The 22316-nt window shown below is 44.2% G+C and overlaps 1 protein-coding gene and 1 long non-coding RNA gene across 2 annotated transcripts in view; one reads left to right on the top strand and one right to left on the bottom strand.

Moving 5' to 3' along the window:
* LOC132399094 (ras-related protein Rab-26-like) overlaps positions 1-22316 on the bottom strand; it is a 425754-nt gene that overhangs the window by 24910 nt on the left and 378528 nt on the right. The window lies entirely within an intron of this gene.
* The window catches only part of LOC132398783 (uncharacterized), a 29373-nt gene continuing 17894 nt past the window's right edge, over positions 10838-22316 (top strand). Inside the window, exon 1 of the long non-coding RNA XR_009513794.1 lies at positions 10838-11149. This is a non-coding gene — a long non-coding RNA (uncharacterized LOC132398783). The remainder of the gene's footprint in view (positions 11150-22316) is intronic.

Raw genomic sequence — 22316 nt, 5'->3', positions numbered from 1 at the left:
AAAGAGCCCGAAGAGATCAGTGAGATGAGTCTTTGCTGGTAGCATTCGCCAATGGCAACTACTCTCTTTCATTTGAATCGTAGGGCCTGTCTCTGGAGAGGAGACAGATCTCAACTTCAACTAAGTCAGAAAAAAGTCAAATTTCTTCAGATGCTGGAAATCTGACCAAAAAAAAAAATATCAAAATCATAGACCATAAGACACAGGAACAAATCAGGCCATTCGGACCATCGGGTCTGCCCCACCATTTCAGCATGGCTGATCCATTTCTCTCTCAACTCCATTCTTCTGCCTACTCCCCATGACCTTTCATGCCCTGATTAATCAAGAACCTATCAACCTCCACCTTAAATGCATTCAGTGAGCTGCACTCCAACAGCAGCCCGAATTCCCCAGATTCACCACACTTTGGCTGAAGAAATTCCTCCTCATCTCTGTTCTAAATGGACATCCCTCTATTTTGAGCCTGTGCCCTCTGGTCCTTGAATCGTCCACCAAAGGAAGCATCCTCTTCGCATCCACTCTGTCTTTGCCTTTCAACATTCGATTGAGATCTCTCCTCGTTCTTCTAAATTCCAGCGATGTACCGGCCAGAGCCTTCAATCGCTGCTCATATGATAACCCTTTCATTCCCAGAAATATTCTCGTGAACCTCCTCTGAACCCACTCCAATGTCAGCACATCCTTTCTTAAATAAGCAGCCGAAAACTGCTCATAATACCCTAAGTGAAGCCTCACCTTATATGGCCTCAACATTACAATCTTGCTTTGATATCCTAGATCTCCTTAAATGAATGTGAACAATTACATTCATCTTCCTCACCACCAATTCAACCTGCAAATTAACCTTCAGGGTTTGCTCGCTGCATGAGGACTCCCAAACCCCTTTGCACCTTGGATATTGGAATTTTCTCCCCATTTAGAAAATAGTCTGTGCTTTTATTCCTTCTAACAAGGTGCCAGTGCTACAATTGCTCAGCAGGCCAGGCAGCATCTGTGGAGAAAGAAATAGAGTGTGCGGCTCTAACACTGAAGCAGATCAATATCTAATCTTTCCTCTAACGCAACAGCTTTCCCTCACACTGCCTACCAATGATAGAAGTCAAGATTCAAGATTCAAAATACAGTATGTATGCAGTATACAACCCTGAGATTTGTTGTCCCAGAGGCAGCCACAAAGCAAAGAAAACCATGGAACCAACCCGCTCGAAGAAAAACATCAAACCCTCCTCCTCCACACGCAGAAACAAATTGCACAAACAGCAACCCAAAAAAAGAGCAAAAACAGAAAATATAAAACACAAAATCAAAAGGCATATTTTAATACAGTTCAGCTCAGTGTTCATTATCTCCAGCTTGCCCTATTCAAAAATTAACCAAAAGTAGTAACAAAGAAGAGAGACCAGAACTGGAGCTTGAAACTAGATCACATCATAAACCTGAATTAAAGTCCAAATCCACAATCCAGGTCGATGAATCCTTGCTCCAGCACTGTCCACTGGCAGCATCGAGGGAGAGAGAGAGAGAGACCACTCAAACCTGAGGGACCTTCCCTCGGGAGCAGCAAACGAGAGGGAGTGTGAGACTGCCACCCAAACACAGACACCTTCTCCGGCAGCAGTGAGCGAGAGGCTAGCAGCAGGTATATACTGTGCCTCTGGCCACATGGAACGATGGCGATGAACAGGGGTCGCAGGGTGGTGTAGTGGTTAGCACAACACTTCACAGCGCCAGCAACCCCCAAATGGGGTTGAATGCCTGTTGCTGTCTGTAAGGAGTTCGCTTGATCTCCCCATAAGCTCTATGGGTTTCCTCCGGGTGCTCCGGTTTCCTCAAATACCCAAAGAGGTACAGGCTAGGGTTAGTAAGTTGTGGGCGTGCTACCTTGGCGGCCACAGCACATCCCGTATTAGTCGTTGATGCAAATGATGCATCTCACTGCATGTTTCGATGCACATGTGACAACTAAAGCTAATCCTTAGAGCCACATTCCTATCGAATGGTAATGCGCCAGTTAGGGCTGAGTGGTCTGTTCCTACTTCTGCTTCTTATACTCTGAGCAGATAAAAATGCATATTAGCTTCCAGTAAGAGACGTAACATTGCGTGATGGATAGACCTTCCACTTGAGTAGACGGAGACTAAATCTTTCAGTACATCAGTCTCTGCCCGAGAAGGTTAACTGGATAAGTGGCATCATCCATTTGCCAGCAATGCACAGTATCCATCTGTTGGACTGTACCCCAAAGAAAGTCAGGATCATTCAATTTGTTCTCCCTCCTGCGGAGAAGCAGCATGTTTCCACTCTGTAATCTTCCTCATCAGGCGGAAAATTAACCCCATGAACAGAAGCCCATGTCAACCACTTCGTGCTTCCTCTTTTGTTTTCAACTTCAGTGAAACACAGAAATGAGCAACTATGTTAATTGCACACAGAGGGTATTGCTAGTCATGTATTATAGAGTAATGATTTTTCTTGCCATCATAAGACCATCGGAGCAAATTAGGGCATTTGGCCCACTGAGTCTGCTCTGCCAACTATCATGGCTGATTTACTATCCCTCTCAACCCCTCTCTTCTGCCTTCTCTTTGATGCCCTTTCTAATCAAGAACCATTCAATTTCCACTTAAATGTCCCCAACGGCTTGGCCTTTGCAGTGACCCGTGGCAATAAATTCCACAGATTCACCACCCTCTAGCTAAAGAAATTCCTCCTCATCTCCGTTTTAACGAGAACATCGTTATATTGTAGGGTTATACCCTCTGGTCCTTAACTCCCACATGGTAGAAACAACCTCTCCACATGCACTCTACCTAGTCCTTCCAATATTCGATGAGTTTCAAAGAGATCACCCCTCATCTCATTCTACTAAACTCCATTGAGTCCAGGCCCAGGGCCATCGAGTGCTCCTCATAACATGAACACTTTCATTCCAGGATCTTTGTTGTGAACCTCTGTTGAACCCTCTCTGATGCCAACACATCAAGATAAAGAATAAAGCTTAGCTTTATTATCACATGTACATTGTATGGTGAAATTTGTTGCTTTACATCAGCGACCAACACAGTCTGAGGATTATGTTGGGTGCAGCTCACAAGTATCACAACATTTCTGATACCGACATAGCATTCCCACAACGTACTAAACCTAACCTTTACACCATTAGACCATGAGAGGAAACCAGAGCACCCAGTGAAAACCCATGTGGTCATGGGGAGAACTTACAAACTATTACAGACCAGGCCAGGTTACTGAACCCTGAGAGTGGTTAGCATTATCACTTTGCAGTGACATCATCACAAGTAAGACTTCCTAAAGTAACTGAAGGCTGAAGGAATGAGACTCCATTTGGCGAATGTTAATTTCTAGTGTAAGAAGGATGAACAACACCTTTAACGGGGTTCAACCAGGAATTTGCAGATCAGCCATACTGAATGGCAGGGGTACGCTTCAGGGACTGAATGGCCTACTTTCTTATGCTCTGCTGTAACACATGATAACATCTGTAGAAAAAGAAACAGTTAGCAATACAGGCTGGTTCCAATGGAAACTCATCCACCTGCAATGATCTTTCTGGTTTCTCTCGCTCTAGTTACTACCTGTTGACTATCTGAGAGTCGTAGAGCATACATGGGATGTACAGAGTGGGTACCATCTGTGGAAGGGGCTTGTCATGTCTTTTCCGGGGCAGCTCACTCGCCTCTGGTTCCCAGTGGTCACTCAGATCTCACAGGTGGCTCCAAGTAGCTGTTTGCATGTGGCAGCAGCCACGCTGCTTCAACAAGTGGGCTAAACCAGGCGAGGGTAGCTGGAGGCCTCGTACCCTGGTGAGAGGGGGACACACCCGTCCTGGCACACAAAGTCAGCTCTGGCTAACTGGTGGATGAGATCCAATGGCGGGGAAGTCTGTACTGCAACAGAGCAAAGACACGACAAGGCTCAGAAGGCCTCACGGTCATCCACGGCCGCCACGGAAGACCCCAGTTTGAGATGCTTGTTCATACCACTGGACCCAGATTTCTGAGGTCCAGAGAGTGGAACAGCCCCAGTGCAATGGCTTTTCCACCTTAAAAACTCTCTTGCATGGGTTTCCTCTCATCATTGGACACGACGGACAACCATTACACAAAGTATTACAACACAGAAACAGTCCCTTCAGGCCGTTAGTCTGTGGGGAACTATGATTTATTTATTTTTTGAGATACAGCGCAGAACAGGCCCTACCGGCCCTTTGAGCCACACCACTCAGAAGCTCCCGATTTAACCCCGGCCTAATCACAGGGCAACTTACAATGACCAAATAACCTGCCCACCAGTACAGCTTTGGACCGTTGGAGGAAACTGGAGCACCCAGAGGAAACACACGCAGTCACGGGGAGAACGTAGAAACTCCTCACAGGCAGCGGTGGGAAATGAATTCTGCCTATTCCCATTGATCTGCACATGCACCATAATCATCTGTAGGCCAACCATACACATAATAATCCAAACTTCTCTTAAACGTACCCACCATTTGGGTTTTATTCCAGTTTTTTTAGCTTGTGATGGAAGTCGAATGATGGGCATTCTGAGGTAAACTTGTTTTCTGCCTGTTGCATTGGTAAAGGAACTATGGTAAATTGGATTATTACTGTCACATGTACTGAGGTACAGTGAAAATCTTTGTTTTCCATGCCATCCACACAGGTCATCTCACAACAACAGTACATCGAGGCAACGCAAGGGAAAAGCAGAATACAGCGTTACAGAGTGTAGAGTGGATAGACAATAAGGTTCAAGGGCATAGCAAGGTAGATTGTGAGGTCACAAATTGATTTTATCTGCTCAATAGTTTTCTAACAGTGGGGTACAGTCTGTCCATAAGGTTGGTGGTGCTTGCTTTCAGGTTTTTTTTAAATCTTCTGCCTGATGGGAGGGGGAGGAATAGTGAATGTCCAGGCTGGGAGAAGTCTTTGATATGGCAGCTGCTTTTCTGAGAAATGTAGACAGAGTCCATTTGATGTACTGAGCTGTGTGGCCATCTTTGGATTTTCTGGTGGTCATGGGTAGAGCATTTACCCTACCAAGCACTGATGTATCTGGACAGGAGAGCACTGAAGGAGGCCACTGACCCTTTCCTGGCTCCCTACAGAGTATTCACATTAACCTTACTCCCACTATCCCCTGACTGGCCATCCAAATCTTCTTTGAAAGGCACCATTGCCTCTGTTTCCACCATCTCTTTACCAGCAATGTGTTCAGGGTCATCACCTCTCTCCATATAAAATATATTTCTCCTCATATCTCTGCTGTTCACCGCCATCTTCATTTAACATTCATATCCTGTAGTTTTTCCTCTAAGAGGACCACAATGTCATAGGAGTTGGAGGCTTGCATGCCTCAATGACCTGGAGAGCTATGTTGGCTGGAGTCAGGGCTTTGTGCTTTGGCTCTTGGTGGATCACCCATGCCAAACAGGTCAAACTAAGCGGTCCACCAGTCTCCAAGTTCGGGGGTTCAGCTCAGGGCTAACAACCCTGACTGGTCAAGCAAAACTGTTACAGACACAGCAATGAAGAATCATTCTACATCTGAGTGTGACGGTATTCTTGAGTGTCCACCTCAAACTTGCATGACTGATACTAGTGAAAACAAAGAAGCTACTCGCACATTGAAGGAAGCCCTGAACCGCCAGGGATGAAGGACTTTCATTTCTGCTCTAAATGCTGGCAGCGTAACAGGCAGTAGATTAGAGAGTAGTCTTCAATCCACCTCTTGTTAAGAACAACATCCCTCTCTCTACCCTGTCCAATCCACTCAACAGCCTGTCCACTCCCACCAAATCCCCTCCCAACCTCTTTTGCTCCAAGGAGCACAACCCTAGGTTCTCTGTAGCACAATCCCTTTGTTCATGGAACCAATGGAACACTGAATAATGCAGCACAAGAACAGGCCCTTCGGCCCCCAATGTCTCTACTCAGCATGCCACCAGGGAGGCTTGTCCGCCTGCCGTGGAACCCAAAGACAGTGTAACTCTCTCGCTGGGGCTCATACACCAACTTGGCCTGTTAGCTAACTCTGCTAACAGCCACGTGACTTAGTGGTGAGAAGGCCACCTTTCACAAGCAAAATCTGCCTAGGATTGGTATAATTTGGCGTTCAACCAAACAGGAATGCTGTGATATTCCAGCTAAAGCAACCTCGATTTGACCAAATGCAGTGTAAATACTGCCCATACACAGCTATCAGTAGCCCAGCACACCAACATAAAATTATAAAGAAAAGATGTTCACCAAATTTTCAACTTTAACAAACAGTTACAGAGAAAGAAAAGAAAAATAACAGGGCCCTTTACAGTTAAGCCAGTCCAACGTGCACATAGACATTGGAAATCACTCTGGAGTAGTTGTGGGTATATCTCTTTACCCGCACACTGGACCTGTGGTCCATGAAAGCACCAGCCATGTTCTGATCTACCCTCAAAGACCAACTCGAGTGAACTGGCTCTCAGGAGTATTGGCCCTTCCTTCTTGGAGCCATTCATCTGCACAAAGCATTTCTTGCAACAGGGACTCTCCATCCAATGGCATCTCCCCTTGTGCCCCGACTCACAGGTCCCGCCAAAAGACCCCAAACCAGACCACTGTCCTTCAGAAACTCTTCCCCACAGCTCCCTACATCCTTCTCCCACATCCCACAATCCTGACCGGCTGACACACATTCCTAAGTTGGACAGCATGTCTCCCTACCTTTAGCCAAAGCCAAAACACTCCTTCCAGCATAGCACACTGCTTTTACAGAAAGCTGCTAGAAGTAAACTACCTCACAGCGTAGTAGCAGAAATCTTAACCGGGGCGTCACGTTCTCGGAATAAAGGGCAACTTGCTTAAGATTGATTTGTAGCTGTCCTCCTCCACTCCGAGGGTCGTGAGCCTCCGGACTGCAGAAAGCAGTGGAAGTCAGTCATTGAGGAGATTCAAGGCAAAAATCGACAGAGCTTTGAACACCAAGAGAGATAATTAAAGATGATATGGATTCTCATAGAGTCACGGAAAGACAGTACAGTATCAGACGCTTCAACCCATCAAGTCTGTGCTGACCAAGAAACATCAAATAACACTAGTTCTACATTAATCCCTCTTTTTAATCTCACTACAATCCATTACTCTGGTGTTATATTCCTATAAATCAAAACAAATGAGTGTCAGTGCTTCCTAATCTCCAGTGATTTAACCCAACGCTGACTTTCATATCTGACTCATTGGAATGCTTCTTTATGGCATGGTAGTGTAGTGGTTGGGGTGTATGGGGTGTCTAGGGAGGGGCAGCACCTCTGGTGGGGGGCCTGCCGTGCCCTATTCAGGGCAACTCGTCCACCTTTGGTCCCCACCTGGCGCTCAGCTCTCACCTGTGGCTCCAAGTAGCTGTAGCACACACAGCGGCCACACCCCGGTAAACCGTCTCGGCAGACGGGCCAAACCAGGTGAGGGAAGCCAACGGGTCTTCGAGCCCTCAGTGAGGTAGGGGACCTGTCTATCCCAGCGTGTGAAGTCTGGCAGATGGAGCGGAGGAGACCGATTAATGGTCCAACGGTCAAGAAGGCAGGCCAGCAGGCGTTGGTGGAGCGTGACAAGGCACTTAAGACATCCTGGTCATCCACTACAAGAGGTGGTAATCTCTTTAAACTCATGCGGCAGTAGGCAATGGCAAACCACTGCTGTAACCTGCCGAGTATTCCCAAAATGCCAGAGCGGCATGGACAGAAACTGTCCGCCAACTTGAATTTCCAGATGCGACCCAAAGCGAGCGAGTGTAGTGGTGAGCACAATGCTTTATCTTACATGATATGCTGGTGATAATAAACCTGATTCTGATTCTGATTTACAGTGCTAGCAATCATCGATTGGGACTCAATTCCCACTACTGTCTGTAAGGAGGCTGTGTGCCCTCCCCATGTCCTGTTTGGGTAATCTGTTTTCCTCCCGTATTCCAAGGATATACAGGTTAGGATTATTAAGCAGTGGGCATGCTGAGGGTGGGGGAGTTTACGGGCTGCCCCCCCCCCCATATCTCTGTACTGTGATGGTCACTGATGTGAAATTACGTATTTCACTCTATCTTTCAATGCACATGTGACAAACAAAGCTAATGACTGAGGCAACATGGTTACACAACGGTTAATGTAACACTAGTACAGCCCCACGACCCAGATTCACGTCCCACCACAGGGACAGATCCTACACGATCCCTGTATGGGTTTCCTCCCACATTCCAAAGAGGTTAATTGGTCACATGGGTGTACCCGGCCAGCACAGGCTTTTTGCTCCAGATTGGCCAGTTACCATGCCATATCTCTAAAGCTGACTTTAATCCTTTCAAAACTATTCTTTGTTCATTTTGTAGATTTTCCCCACGACTTTCAGTCTCTGGGAATTCACTGACAAACTCTTTGTCAACTTTCATAAAGCCTCTTCACTCATGGATTTATCATTCAGAGTTCAAACCCGCCTGATGTTAGGTAGCAATGACCTTCTCCCTGGCCGTCTTGTCATGTTCATCTCCCGTTAAGAACAGGTTATTTGCCCCTGTAATCTTCCCAAGCCTTGTACTACAGTGACTGTGTTTCAGAATTCCTTTGCTGCCTATAAAGCACATCTGAATGCACTCAGAAAGCAAATGCTAATTTTTTATACTGCTTAATGTTTCGGAATTGGACTGGCAGCTTAAATAAATGGCTGCACAGTCAAGAAAGCTCGTTGACGCCTCTACTTTCTGAGGAGGCTGAAGAGAGCTGAGCTATGCACTCCAATTTTCACCACCTTCAACAGAAGTGCAGTGGAGAGAGCATCCTAACACGCTGCATCACCGCATGGTACAGAAGCTGCACAATGGTGGACAGGAGGGCTCTACAATGGGCAGGCAAAACTGCCCAACACCTCAGCCGCACTAGCTTAGCCACCATCAAAGACATACCTACAGAAAGGTACCAGGAAGGGGTCAGCATTATCATGAATGATTCCACTCACCCTCTTTATGAAATGGCTAACACGAGGGGGCATAGTTTTAAGGTGCTTGGAAATAGGTACCAAGGGGAGTGTCAGGGGTAAGTTTTTCACAGAAAGAGTGGTGGGTGCATAGAATGTACTGCCGGTGACGGTAGTAGAAGCGGATACAATAGGCTCTTTTAAGAGCTTCTTATATAGATAGCCAGTAAAGTACAGTCACACAAAAATATAGCCCAATTCCCTGAGTCCATGAATGTTGCAGCAGTCTGCAGTCAAACAGAATACAGCCTGTCTTCTGCTGAGCGAACACTAGAGAGCAGCACTGCCACTGCCAGTATGGACGCCACGCAACACCACCTCCAGTGCCACTCTCCTGGACAACTGCAAACAAGTGGTCCAGTGGCTCGAGGCTTAGTCCTTGCTATCATGGAGGCCACACAGCTCCCTAACCGTTCGCCAATAAACCAGTGCACCGGACTTGTAGTGTTCCATATTGCCAATGTTCAACAGGGTCTCAACATCGCAAGAAAAGCTATTAAGACAATCACTCGCTGCTAGACCGCACACCGCCTTCACGCACAAACTCCGACGTTTCTCTGTCACAGGCAGCAACATAGCCTGCACCAAATCCAGCTCCTTCTGCTTCTCAGCTAACACACAATTCACTCTTAATGTCCTTAATGTTCAGCAGGTTTCAGCAATATTTAGTTACTTAGAATATCCAATGAATAATAGTTTAAAAATTATCTTATATATTATGCTTTAACTAAATACCACAGATATTTTAAATCCAAGGATATGGTCCAAAGCTGTTATCGAGTCATTTCTGTGCTTGCTCAAAGCATTGATGAATTGTGGCCTTGGTAACTGCTTCTGAAGTGATTAAGGCAGAGCAAAGGGGCATGTTCAATAAGCACTGATATTGGCCCATAAAACGCCTGGAAATATCTCCCCACTGCTGTCGTTAAACTCCCTGATCAGTAATGAGCACACTTTCATCTGTAAGTCATGGGCTGTTGGAAACATCAGTCAATTCTGACTCTTCATCTATTTCCAGACCGTGCAAACCTAATTTTGAGCTTATCCTAGGAACATTATTTCCTCCGGGACTTGAGCCACTGCTTTCAGCTTCCTAGGATAAGCTCGAAATCTCCAAGAGGTGGAAGACCTCTCCCATCCTTCTCATAATATCTTTGACCTCCTTCTGCTCCAAGGGTTTAGAACCTTTTTTATGCCATAGACCAATATCATTAAACAAGGGGTCCACTGGGAAGCCCTGCGTTGGGTAGAAGGTACAGCAGTCAAAGAACCAGAGCTGTCAGGCTGGAGAACAGGTTCTTCCCCCAAGCTCTTGGGCTTCCTAACACTCTGCTGCACACCCAGCACACATGTACACCCTGTCTGAATGCTCTCGTCACTGATCAGCTGACCACTTTCTCTCTTTCTTTGCTGCCGTTTCACATCTTTACACGACTGCTTGTTTTATTGCGATAATGTCAGTAACATTACAGTGTCTAACCCAAGCTTACACTTCACACGTTATGCCAACCTGTCAACCTTCAGGCTGTGCCACCCAGGGACTTGTGTTCATATTATTTTGTGACTGTATGTTCTATTCTAGATTGTAACTACTTGTGCCGTGTGTGACTGTATGTACTGTGTTTTGTACCTTGGACCTGAAGGAACGATGTGCTGTTTACCTGTATACTTGTGTATGATTGATTGACAATAAACTTGAACTTGAAGATTAATCTTTTACACTCTAGTGCCAACAGCTGCCCACATGATCATTAAAGAAATTTGATTTTTTTTCCTTTTTCCTTTTAACACATTTGTTTCTGATAGATAAATACACTGGAGTTGGAAATGGAATCAGTAAACAATGCTACATGGGCAACATTCTCCAGATGTTTCTTTCACGTCACTCAACATCTTCTTTTTCTTTCAAATGTGGCTCTGGAACTGTCAGAACCTGTGATCTACAGTTTGGTGGCGGGTGTTTGGGCCGATTGAACGATCTGGCGCTTTGCTGTCTCTGAGGAGGCTCCAGGAGGCGGGCGGCCTCAGGAGCCAAGAAGCTCAGAGGAGGGGCACGAGCCCGTGATTGATTCCATTTCTCACTAATTTCTCCAATTAAAGCATTGAGGCAGACTGAAAACATCGAGGTGAGTGCAGAAGGCGAGCGCGTGTTCAGCGCTGTCTACCAGTTTCTCGCTTGCTGGAGGAAGGTGACTGTGTGTGATAGTCTCTCTCTCCCCCTCTCACTCGCTGCTCCAGAAGGAGAATTCCTGTGTTTAAATGGCTTCTCCCTCTCTCTCTCCCTCAGTGCTCTCAAAGGATGGTGCAGAAGTTCTGGGTCTGCAGTTTGTGCATTGGTCTGTAATTCACATTATAACGTGCTTTTCTCTTGCTGTTTTTGGGCGACTTTGAATCTGAGCAGCCTGCAGATAATGAACACTGAGCTGAACTGTATATGGACTCTTTGATTTTATATCCTGCGTTCTTTTCACTCGTCTTTTCTTGTTGCCATTTGCACAGTTTGCTTTTTGCGAATCAGGTGGTTGATGTTTTTCTTTGAACAGGTCCCATGGTTTTTCTCGTTTCGTGGCTGTCTGTGGGAAGACAAACCTCAGGGTTGTATACTGCTTACACACTTTGATAATAAATGTACTTTGAAAATGAACAAAAAGGCTTTAGCAGTCAATAGGAATCAATAACAAGAGCAGAAACTAGTGAAATACTCAACAAGTCAGGCAGCATCTGTGGAGAGAGAGAACCAGTTCAACTCCATGCTCCTACAGTGTCCAAAGATTGTTCAGTTGTAAGGGTTTCTGCCTCCACCAATTTTTCAGTCAGTCTGTTCCAGACTTTTAAAACCCACTAGGCTGTAGAGTCATAGAGCAATGCTGTGCAGAAACAGGCCCTATAGTCCAACTCATCCATGCCAACCAAGATGCACAACTGAGCTGTGGAGACTCAAGGGTTGACAGATGCTGGAAGCAGGAGCAATAGAGGCTATGCTGGAAAGAACACAGAATTATGACCCAAAACGGTGACAATTCCTTTCCGTCCACAAATGCTGCTTGACTCTAGGAATTTGTGAGTGGATTGTTCATTGCCCATTTGTCTCTGTTTGACCCAAATCCCTACAAAACAGGGGTTCGCAACCTTTTATATGCCATGGACCAATACCATTAACTAAGTGGCTGATGGAGCCCAGCCTGGGAACACCTACTCTAAACCTCTCCTATACCTGTCCCAATGTCTTTTAAACATCATAACAGTATCAACACCTGCTGCTCTCTCTGGCAACCTGTTCCATCTTAGCACCACCCACTGTGTGAAAAAGTTGCCCCTCTCATTATAAACCAATGCCTCAAGTTTTGGACTCGCCTAACCAGGGGAAAACCGTAGCTATTCAACTTATTTATAAGTTTATATCTTTCCTCACCTCCCCACTAATCCTGCTTTAAATCTCTGCCCCATCGTTTTAATCCCTTTACTAAATGGAATATATCTTTCCTATTTCCACTGTCTAGGCTTCTCAATAGCCTCTACATACCTTAAAATTAAGTCTGTCCTTGGCCTTCTCTGCTCTGAAGAAAACAACCCCAGCCTATCAAATCTTCCCCCATGGCTGCAGTACTCCAGTCCCAGCAACACCCTCTTAAATCTCTTCTCCACCTTCTCCACAGCAATTACAGTTTTCCTGTAAAATGGAACCAGAACTGCATGGTCCACTGGTATCAGACCAGTTCTACTAAAAGCTTCCTATCTTTATATTCAAAGTTCAAAGGTCAAAGCACACTTATTATCAACGTGGGTGTACATTATATCACCCTGAGATTCAGCTCCTTACAGGCAGCCACAAAACAAAGACACCTAGAAGAACCCATTAAAAAGAATACTGTCAAATACCCATTGTACAGAGAGAAAATAAAATCGTGCTAACAATAAAAGTAAGCAAACAGCTTCAGAACTGAAGTTTTATGGAAGTCACGAAGGAAGCCAGGCACCACTACATCTGCTACAGGCCACAGCCTCAGTTCAATAGACAATAGACGCTTTCAAGAAAGAGTTAGATAGAGCTCTTAAAGATAGCGGAGTCGTGGGATACGGGGAGAAGGCAGGAACGGAGTACTGATTGTGGATGATCAGCCATGATCATAGTGAATGGCGGTGCTGGCTTGAAGGGCCGAATGGCCTACTCCTGCACCTATTGTCCGTTCATCACAAAGCTGAGTAAACGTTGTGAGAGCACAGACACAGAACCCGGCATCACTTCAGGCCACCGATTCAGTTCAGTGCAGAGCTGAGTAAACGTCGTAGACGAGAAAGCATTTACATGTGTTTTTAACCACTCTGCAACTTTCCTGCTATCTTTAAGACTCTGTGCACATTCTCCATAAGGTTCCTCTGCCCTGCACAGTATCTTTCCACTTATGGTACATTCACTTACCCTGCTGTATATCTCCAGATACATTAACTCATCGTTTTCTGAATTAAATACCATTTGCCATCGTCTGGAACAAACCATCTCTCACTGCTGTCTGACAGGTTTCTCCTCACTCTCAACCATGTCACTATATTTATTTGCAAATTTCCTTATCAAGCCACTACATGTAGGAATGGTGGGGTGGAGATGCATCTCTACCAAAGGAGGGGAAAGTTGCTAAGGTGTTTCTGCCCATTGCTAGCCTGCAGGTCATCCTGGGCAAGGCGTAGCACCTCCTTCGCAACCCCCCTGATCAGGGTCACGTGAAGCCATGGGAGTAGGTGATGGATGGTCGTATGAGCAGCCGGTGCAGATCACAAGCCCTGGTTATGCGACCACTGACACCAGGCAGACAGCCTCTGAAGAGTATTGGTAATGGCTGGTGTCACCCATCTTGTAAAGACACTGCCCAGAAGAAGGCAATGGCAAACCATTTCTGTAGAAATACGTGGAAAGACCATGATCACCCACGTCATACAACACACACATCATGAATGAATGAATATGCATGTAAAAATAATTAATAAATATAAGAAAAAGCAAGACATCCAGTATTAAGCTAGCAGTATCTGCCTTCTGGTCACAAAAACTCTACCAAGCAAACGTCAGTCTTTGCTTCCTGCTACTGAGTCTGTTTGGATCTAGTTTGCCACTCCACACTGGATCCCACGGGATTTGGTTTTTTGCCATGTGTGACTTTGTTAAACAACCTCACTAAAACCCATGCAGACCACATCAAATGCAGCACCCTGACTACCAAATACAGCTCACTGGCAGAGCGGTTATTTGTGATGCCTCAGTGTGCAGGCATTCCCGTCTGTCAGGAGGCTGTATGGTCTCCCTGTGACTGCATGGGTTTTCTCCCAGTGCTCTGGTTTCCTCCCACATCCCAAAGGCATACAGGTTAGGGTTAGTAAGTTATGGGCATGCTGAGTTGGCACCGGAAGCTTGGTGACGCTTACGGGCTGCACCCAGCACTTCCTCGAACTGTGTTGGCCATTAAAGCAACCAACGCATTTCACAGAACATTTTGAAGCAGATGTGACAAATAAAACTAATTTTTAAATATTTAATTCTCTCTGTTACCTCCTTTGAATTCAATTTTTATTCAGACACACCATTCTCCGAACAATTATACTGACTGTACTTTATTAATCCACACTTTCAAAGCAAATGTCTGTACTCTGTGTTAGAATGGATTGCAGTAATGTACGAGAGGTGATCGATGAGTTTGATGAGTCAATTTTAGAAAATCTAACACATTTATTTTTCCACATAGTCCCCTCCTACATGTACACACTTAGTCCAGCGGTTGTGGAGCATACGGATCTTGGACCTCCAGAAAGTGTCCACAAATGGGTGATTGATAATTTTGTGGCTTACGGTAGAAGGAGATGAGTTATACAGATCTTGTTATAAGCACATGCAGTTTAACTCTTTGAGTGATTATGCAGAATGTTTGAAGTTAATAACATCTCTTTCTAACTTAAGCCACAAACTTATCAATCACCCAATGTGTTATTAACTTCAAACTTTCTGCATAATCCATATTATTGAGCATCCAAGATCCGTATGCTCCACAACTGCTGGACTAAGAGTGTAAATGTAGGAGGGGCCTATGTTGAAAAATAAGTGTGCCAGGTTTTCTAAAATTGACGCCTTCTACCTTAGGCCATGAATTTATCAACCACCCCTCGTACCTATGACTGAAGTTAAACCGACTGGCTGTGATTAAAGTCAAAGTCAAAAGTCCTATTTATGGTCATATCAAGTACAGGTACAATAAAAAACGTACTTGCTACTGCATCACAGGAACATGGCATTAGGTAAACAGTATTCACAAGAAAATCAAATTAAACGTAAATAAAATTTTACTAGAAATAACTCAGTTAGATCAGAAAAATAATAAAATCCATCCTACTGCAAAGTGTTGCTAGACTCAAGTGATTAGGGCTATCCAGGTTGGGTCAAGAATGCAATGGTTGAAGGGAAGTAACTGTTCTTGAACCTGGTGGTGGGGGACTTCATACTTCTGTACCTCTTTCCTGATGGTAGCTGCAAGAAGATGGTTGGGCTGGGTGGTGGGGATCTGTGATGATGAGTGTTGCTGTCTTGAGGGACAGCCTCCTGTAGATACTACCGATGGTGGGGAGGGATGCACCTCTGCCCATGCATTTTGGTCAGTGGTACAATGGTAACAGTTTCCCAACCCTCTGGCATTGTGCCTGCAGCTGGTGAAGATTTAAATAAAATGTAATCAAGGGCTCCAGTTGACTTCAGTGAACAAAGAGCCATTAGGGACCTTATCAAAAGCCTGGGATATATTCAATTCTGCCTGGCAATATATCCATTTTCAAAGGCAATAATAATTTTAACCTTTGCCTTGTTATTATAAATACACCATCCAATTTTCACACTGATTTTACAACATCAGCATCATCCACTTTTGCTACAGTTGTCACAAAATAGTCATTGTGTCCTGCACCTGGTTTAAAATATAGAGTAGTGGAGTTGGGATGTTATGTTGGAATTATACAAGATGTTGGTGAGGCCCAATTTGGAGTATTGTGAGCAGTTCTGGTCACCTACCTACAGGAAAGGTATCAATAAGATTGAAAGAGAGCAGAGAAAATTTACAAGGATATTGCTGGGACTTGAGAACTTGAGGGAAAGGCTGAATAGGTTAGGACTTTATTCCCTGGAGCACAGGAGAATGACGAGAATTTTGATAAGGGTATACAAAATTATAAGGGATATAGATAGGTTTAATACAGGCAGGCATTTTCCACTCAGGTTGGGTGAGATTAGAACTAGACGTCATAGGTTAAGGAAGAAATGTGAAATATTTAAGGGGAATCTGAGGGGGAACTTCTTACCTCAGAGGATGGTGCAAATGTGGAACAGGCCGCCAGTGGAAATAGAGGATGGAAGTTCGATTACAATTTTCAAGTGAAGTTTGGATAGGTACATGGATGTACATGGGGTGTGGAGGGTGAAGGTCCAGACAGAACTTGGCAAAATAACATTTCGCTGTGGTCTGAAAGGGCCACAGGGCCTGTTTCTGTGCTGTAGCACCATAACAAATTACTTTTTATTTTCTAACAGGGCCCCTTCTCTCAGTTAATGCTTTGCTCTACATGTAGCTATAAAACAGCTTTGCATTTGTTGCACTGTCTGCCCATCTGCCATGTTTCTTGTGACCTTTGAGGTCTCCTTCTTAATCTCTTTCTGGACTCCTTCAAATTTGCCTGTAGGATTTTGTCACTACTCCAAAAATTTTTTTGTAGTAGCTCATGGTCCATGATGTAGTAGCTCATGGTTGACTCAGATTTATTTATCACAGCTACGTGGAAACGTTCAGTGCGATACATCGTTTGTGTCAAATAAAATCAGCAAGGACTGTGCTGGGAGCATCCCCCCACCACACCTCCTTGGAATGTGGGAGGAAACCCACGCGATCACGGGGAGAATGTACAAACTCCTTACAGGCAGCAGAAGGAATTGAACCCGGGTCAGTTCAGGGTAGCAATGAGAAATATTCTCCACATTGGCTCAGGTGTAGGTTAATAACTGTTCCTGAACCTGATGGAATGGAATTGAGGATCCTGTACCTTCTGCCTGATAACAGCAGCAAGAAGAGGACCTGGTCCAGATGGTGGGGGTCATTGATAATGGATGCTGCTTTCTTGTGGAAACACTCCATGTAAGTGTGCTCAGAGGAGGAAGGAGCAGGCCTGCTAATGTAAACTAGTTCAGATTTCTGGTCACTTGTGCATGGAGACCTGGTGCACCTCTTTAGCATTCTTTACCAGCTCTGCTTAAAACTATTTTTAGCTGCTTTAATAAATATGCACCATCAGCACTTTTAACATTTCAAAGGCAACCTTTATAAAAAGAACAAGATGAAACAATTTAAACAAAACTGACATGGAACTTCTCACACTCTCAGTAACACCCAAAGTAGTTTATAACCACAGTCACAATGTAGGAAGAGCAAACACCATCAGGACACAGCAAGATCCCCCAATGTACAAGTTCATCCACATACTGTAAGTGAACTTGGGAGAAGATTGAGGGAAGCCTCTGAGAAAGAGTGGCACAAATTTGCGCCTTCTCAAGAACGTGCCCTCTTTTCATTACTACCATCAGTGATGAAGCCTGAGAGCTCACTCTCAATGTTTTAACAACAGCTTCTTCCCCTCCACCATCAGTCCATGAACGCCACCTAACTATTCTTTTATTTTATCCTATATATTTATTTATGAAATTTATGGTTAAGTTTATGTCCTTGTAACATACTTCTGCCACAAATGAACAAGCTTCATGTTACGTTATGCAATGATAGTAAACCTGATTCTGAACTTGGCTATTCTTCTATTATTCATTCTTTGGGGTCTCTTGTTTCGTGGATGTCTGTGAAGAGTATGAATTTCAGGTTGTATAGTGTATACATTCTCTGATACTAAATGAACCTTAAATCTTATTTAAAGTGTACAATGGGATTTCTTTCACCCACCTGAACTGCTAGAGGAAGCAGTAGAGGTAGGGGCAATAATAACACTTAAGAGGCACCTGGGCTGGTACGTGGATAAGAAAGGAAGAGAGAGATAAGAACGCAAGAGATTCTGAAGGCGCTGGAGAGGAATGAAATGTCAATGTTTCAGGTCGAGACCCTTGGACAGAACTTCACTAACAGCATAATGGCATTGAATTGATGACTTTATTTAAAGAGTCCAATTTTCCTTCTAGTTTATGTCCTCTTGATAGAGTAAGAACTAGTGTCCTGAAACCTTTGAACCCGGGTTTCCCAACCTCAGGTCTATGGTTAATGGTAAAGGCCCATGGCACTAAAAAGGTCGGGAACCCCTGGTATAAACAGATGTTGTGATTAGAAGTAACCTGAAAGATGTGTAGCTCGGGTGGTTGATGGCTGGGTTGAGTTCTCCGATTTTGGCAATTTACTTGCAAACGTTTCATCACCATGCGAGGAGACATCATCAATGCTCTGTTGATGGTGGTGCATCCTCAGAAAGCTTGGCCTTTATATACTTATCTATCAGCTGATTGGGACACTACTTCCGAAATTCCATTGTGATGTGGGGAGGAAATCTCATCACTGATTGGCAGTGTTGTGACCTTTGTGCGTTGTGGTCATGAATTTTTCCCGCATCGACTCTTGAATCGGATCAAGGTCTATGTTTTTGCTTACAGAATTATTTGGGGAAAACCACGCTTCTAGGAACTCTCTTGCGTGCTGCGTGTTTTTGCCATGACTTTCATGGATGCACAGTCGTTGCGATGTTACAAAACTGCTGGATTTTTGAACCTTTAAACGCAAATAAATGATTCAAATTTTTATGGTTCAGGTTTACTTATCAGATGTACATCGAAAATGTACAGTGAAGTGGATTGTCCTTCATCAGAAGCCAATGCAGGCAAACGGAACTGTCTTAGCTGGACATCATGGTTGGCAGGGACCAGCTGGACTGAAGGGCCTGTTTCCATACTATTGAGGCTGCAAAACCCGTGAAGAAATTAAGATCTGGTTTACTGCCTCGTCCATGCAATGGAAAATCAGCCAGCACAACAGCATTCCATCAGTGCAGTGCTGGAGAACCAGCCTAAATTCTGCATTCAAATCTCTGCAACAGGATTTAAACCAACCACCAGCTAGGTTTGCGCGCTAGTCAACACCAGTAATGCATGTTAAATATTCTGCAATGAATTTCGATTCATGTCAGCTCCAATATATATTCCTACAGACAAATTTGTGTCCTGACATCAATTGCTATCAGTCTCAGCTTCAAAAGTAAAGGAAGTGCCTTTGAAAATACTCCTCACAAGTCAGGCAGAACAAATGTAATCTGAATGACACATAAAGTGCTGGAGGAACTCAGCAAGCCAGGCAGCATCCAAGGAGGGGAATAAACAGCCGATATTTCGGGCCAAGACCCCTCGTCGGTACAAAATGTTAACTGCTTACTCCCTTCCATAGATGTTGCCTGACTTGCTGAGTGCCTCCAGCACTTCCTGTGCATTGCTCAAGATTTCCAGCATCTGCAGAATCTCTTGTGTTAGTAAATCTTTGTTATTGCTATTGGTTTATTATTGTCACATGTACCAGGATACAGGCAAAAGCTTCTCTTGCATATTGTTCATACAGATCAGATCATCACACCTAAATTACAGAGAAAGATTGAACAAGTTAGGTCTTCATTCTTTAGAGTGTAGAAGGTTGAGGGGGGACTTGATAGAGGTATTCAAAATTATGAGGGGGATAGATAGAGTTGACGTGGATAGGCTTTTTCCATTGAGAGTAGGGGAGATTCAAACAAGAGGACATGAGTTGAGAGTTATGGGGCAAAAGTTTAGGGGTAACACGGAGGGGGAAATTCTTTACTCAGAGGGTGGTAGCTGTGTGGAGCGAGCATCCCGTAGAAGTGGTAGTGGCAGGTTCGATATTGTCATTTAAAAAAAATTTGGATAGATATATGGACAGAAAAGGAATGGAGGGTTATGGGCTGAGTGCAGATCAGTGGGACTAGGTGAGAGTAAGTGCTTGGCATGGACTAGAAGGGTGAGATGGCCTGTTTCTGTGCTATAATTGTAATATGGTTATATGGTTTCACAAACAACAGAAAATTGGGACATTTCGGCCCGAAACATCAACTGCACTCTTTTCCATAGAGGCTGCCTGGCCTGCTGAGTTCTTCCAGCATTTTGTGTGTGTTGCTCAGATCATTACATAATGCGTTGACGTAGGAAAAAGGGAGAACAATAACTGTAGAATTAAGTGTGAAAGTGACAGAGAAGGTGCAGTGCAGGAAAAGTGCAAGATCATAACGAGGTAGATTGTGAGGTCAAGAATCCATCTTATTGTTCAAGAAGTCCATTCAGGAGTGTGAAAGCAGTAGGGTAGAAGCTGTCCTTGAGATTGCTGGTACATGCTTTCAAGCTCTGGAATTATCTGCCCTTAAAAGGTGGTGAGATCTGGTCACTTGAAATAAAAGGGACCTGTTTCCATACAGAGGATGAAAGATAAATTCAACGAACTGCCAGTGGAAGATGTAAAGGTGGGTATAATTACAGCAGTTAAGAGTCATTTAGACTGGTAAATGGATAGGAAAGGTTTAGAGGGACACGGGCCAAATGCAGGCAAATGGCACTAGTTCGAATAGACATCTGTGTTAGCAAGGGCAATTCGGCCAAAGGGCTAGTCTGTGCTATTTAAGCAAAAGGGAGGCCATAAAACAGAGTAAAATTAATGGGAAGTTAGACGATTAGGAAGCTTTTAAAAAGCAACACAAGGCAACTAAAAGGCCATAAAGAGAGAAAAGAAGAAATATGAAGGTAAAATATTCAATAATATAAAAGAAGATACAGAAATATGTTTTGGATATATAAGGAGTAAAAAAGAGATGAGTGTGGATATTGGACTACTGGAAAAATGACACAGGAGAGCTAGTAATGGGGGACAAAGAAATGGCGGGGGAACCTATTTTGTGTCAGAGTTCACTGTGGAAGACATCATCAGTATGCCAGAAATGTCAGAGTATCAGAGGGCAGAAGTGAGTGTAGTTGCTATGACTAAGGAGAAGGTGCTTGGGGAGCTGGGAAGTCTGAAGGTAAATAAGTCACTTGGATCAGACAGACTACACTCTAAGAGGTAGCTGAAGAGATTGTGGAGGCATTAGTAATGATCTTCTGAGAATCACTAGGTTCTGGAATGGATCTGGAGGACTGGAACATTGCAAAGGTCACTCCACTCTTTAAAAAGGGAGGGAGGTTGGAAGAAAGGAAATTATAGGCCAGTTAGCCTGACTTCAGTGGTTGGGAAGATGTTGGAGTGAATTATTAAGGATGAGGTTTCTGGGTACTTGGAGGCACATGATAAAATAGAACTAAGTCAACGTGGTTTCCTTAAGGGAAAATCTTACCTGACAAATCTGTTGGAATTCTTTGAGGAAGTAACAAGCAGGATAGACAAATGAGAGTCAGTGGATGTTATTTATTCGGATTATCAGAAGGCCATTGACAAGATGCCATACCTGAGGCTATTTAACAAGATAAGAGCCCATGGTATTACAGAAAAGATACTAACATGGATAGAAGATTGGCTGTCTGGCTGCAGGCAAAGAGTCGGAATAAAGGGGGTCTTTTCTGGTTGGATGCTGATGACTAGTAGTGTGCCACAAGGGTTGGTGTTGGGACCACTTCCTTTCACGTTATATGTCAGTGATTTGGATGAATAAATTGATAGCTTTGTGGTCAAGTTTGCAGATGATATGAAGATAGGTGGAGGGGCAGGTCATGTTTAGGAAGCATGGTGTCTGCAGAAGGACTTAAGACAGTTTGCAAGAATGGACAAAGAAGTGACAGATGGAATATAGTGTAGGGAACTGCATGTCCATATTGTAGAAGGAATAAATGCATGGACTATTTTTTAAAAGGAAAGAAAATTAGAGCTGTAAAGGGATTTGTGTAGGAATCCCTGAAGGTTAACTTGCAGGTCGAGTCAGTGGTAGGGAAGGCAAATGCAATGTTAGCCTTAATTTCTAGAGGAGTAGGATACAAACGTAAGGATGTAACACTGAGGCTTTAGAAGGCATTGATCAGACCGCACTTGGAATATTGTGAGCAGTTTTGGGCCCTTTATCGAAGAAAAGATATGCTGACATTGGAGAGGGCCCAGAGGAGGTTTAGAGAATGATCCCAGTAACGAAAGGGTTAACAAAGGAGGGGCATTTGATGGCTGTGGGTCTGTACTTGCTAGAGTTTAGAAGAATGAAGGGGGAATCTCATTGAAACCTAATGACCATTGAAAGGCCTGAAGGCTT

This window comes from Hypanus sabinus, chromosome 9, assembly GCF_030144855.1.
Source record: "Hypanus sabinus isolate sHypSab1 chromosome 9, sHypSab1.hap1, whole genome shotgun sequence".
Classification (NCBI taxonomy): domain Eukaryota; kingdom Metazoa; phylum Chordata; class Chondrichthyes; order Myliobatiformes; family Dasyatidae; genus Hypanus; species Hypanus sabinus.
The sequence above is the reverse complement of the archived record's forward strand: the minus strand, read 5'-3'. Positions and strand labels throughout refer to the sequence as shown.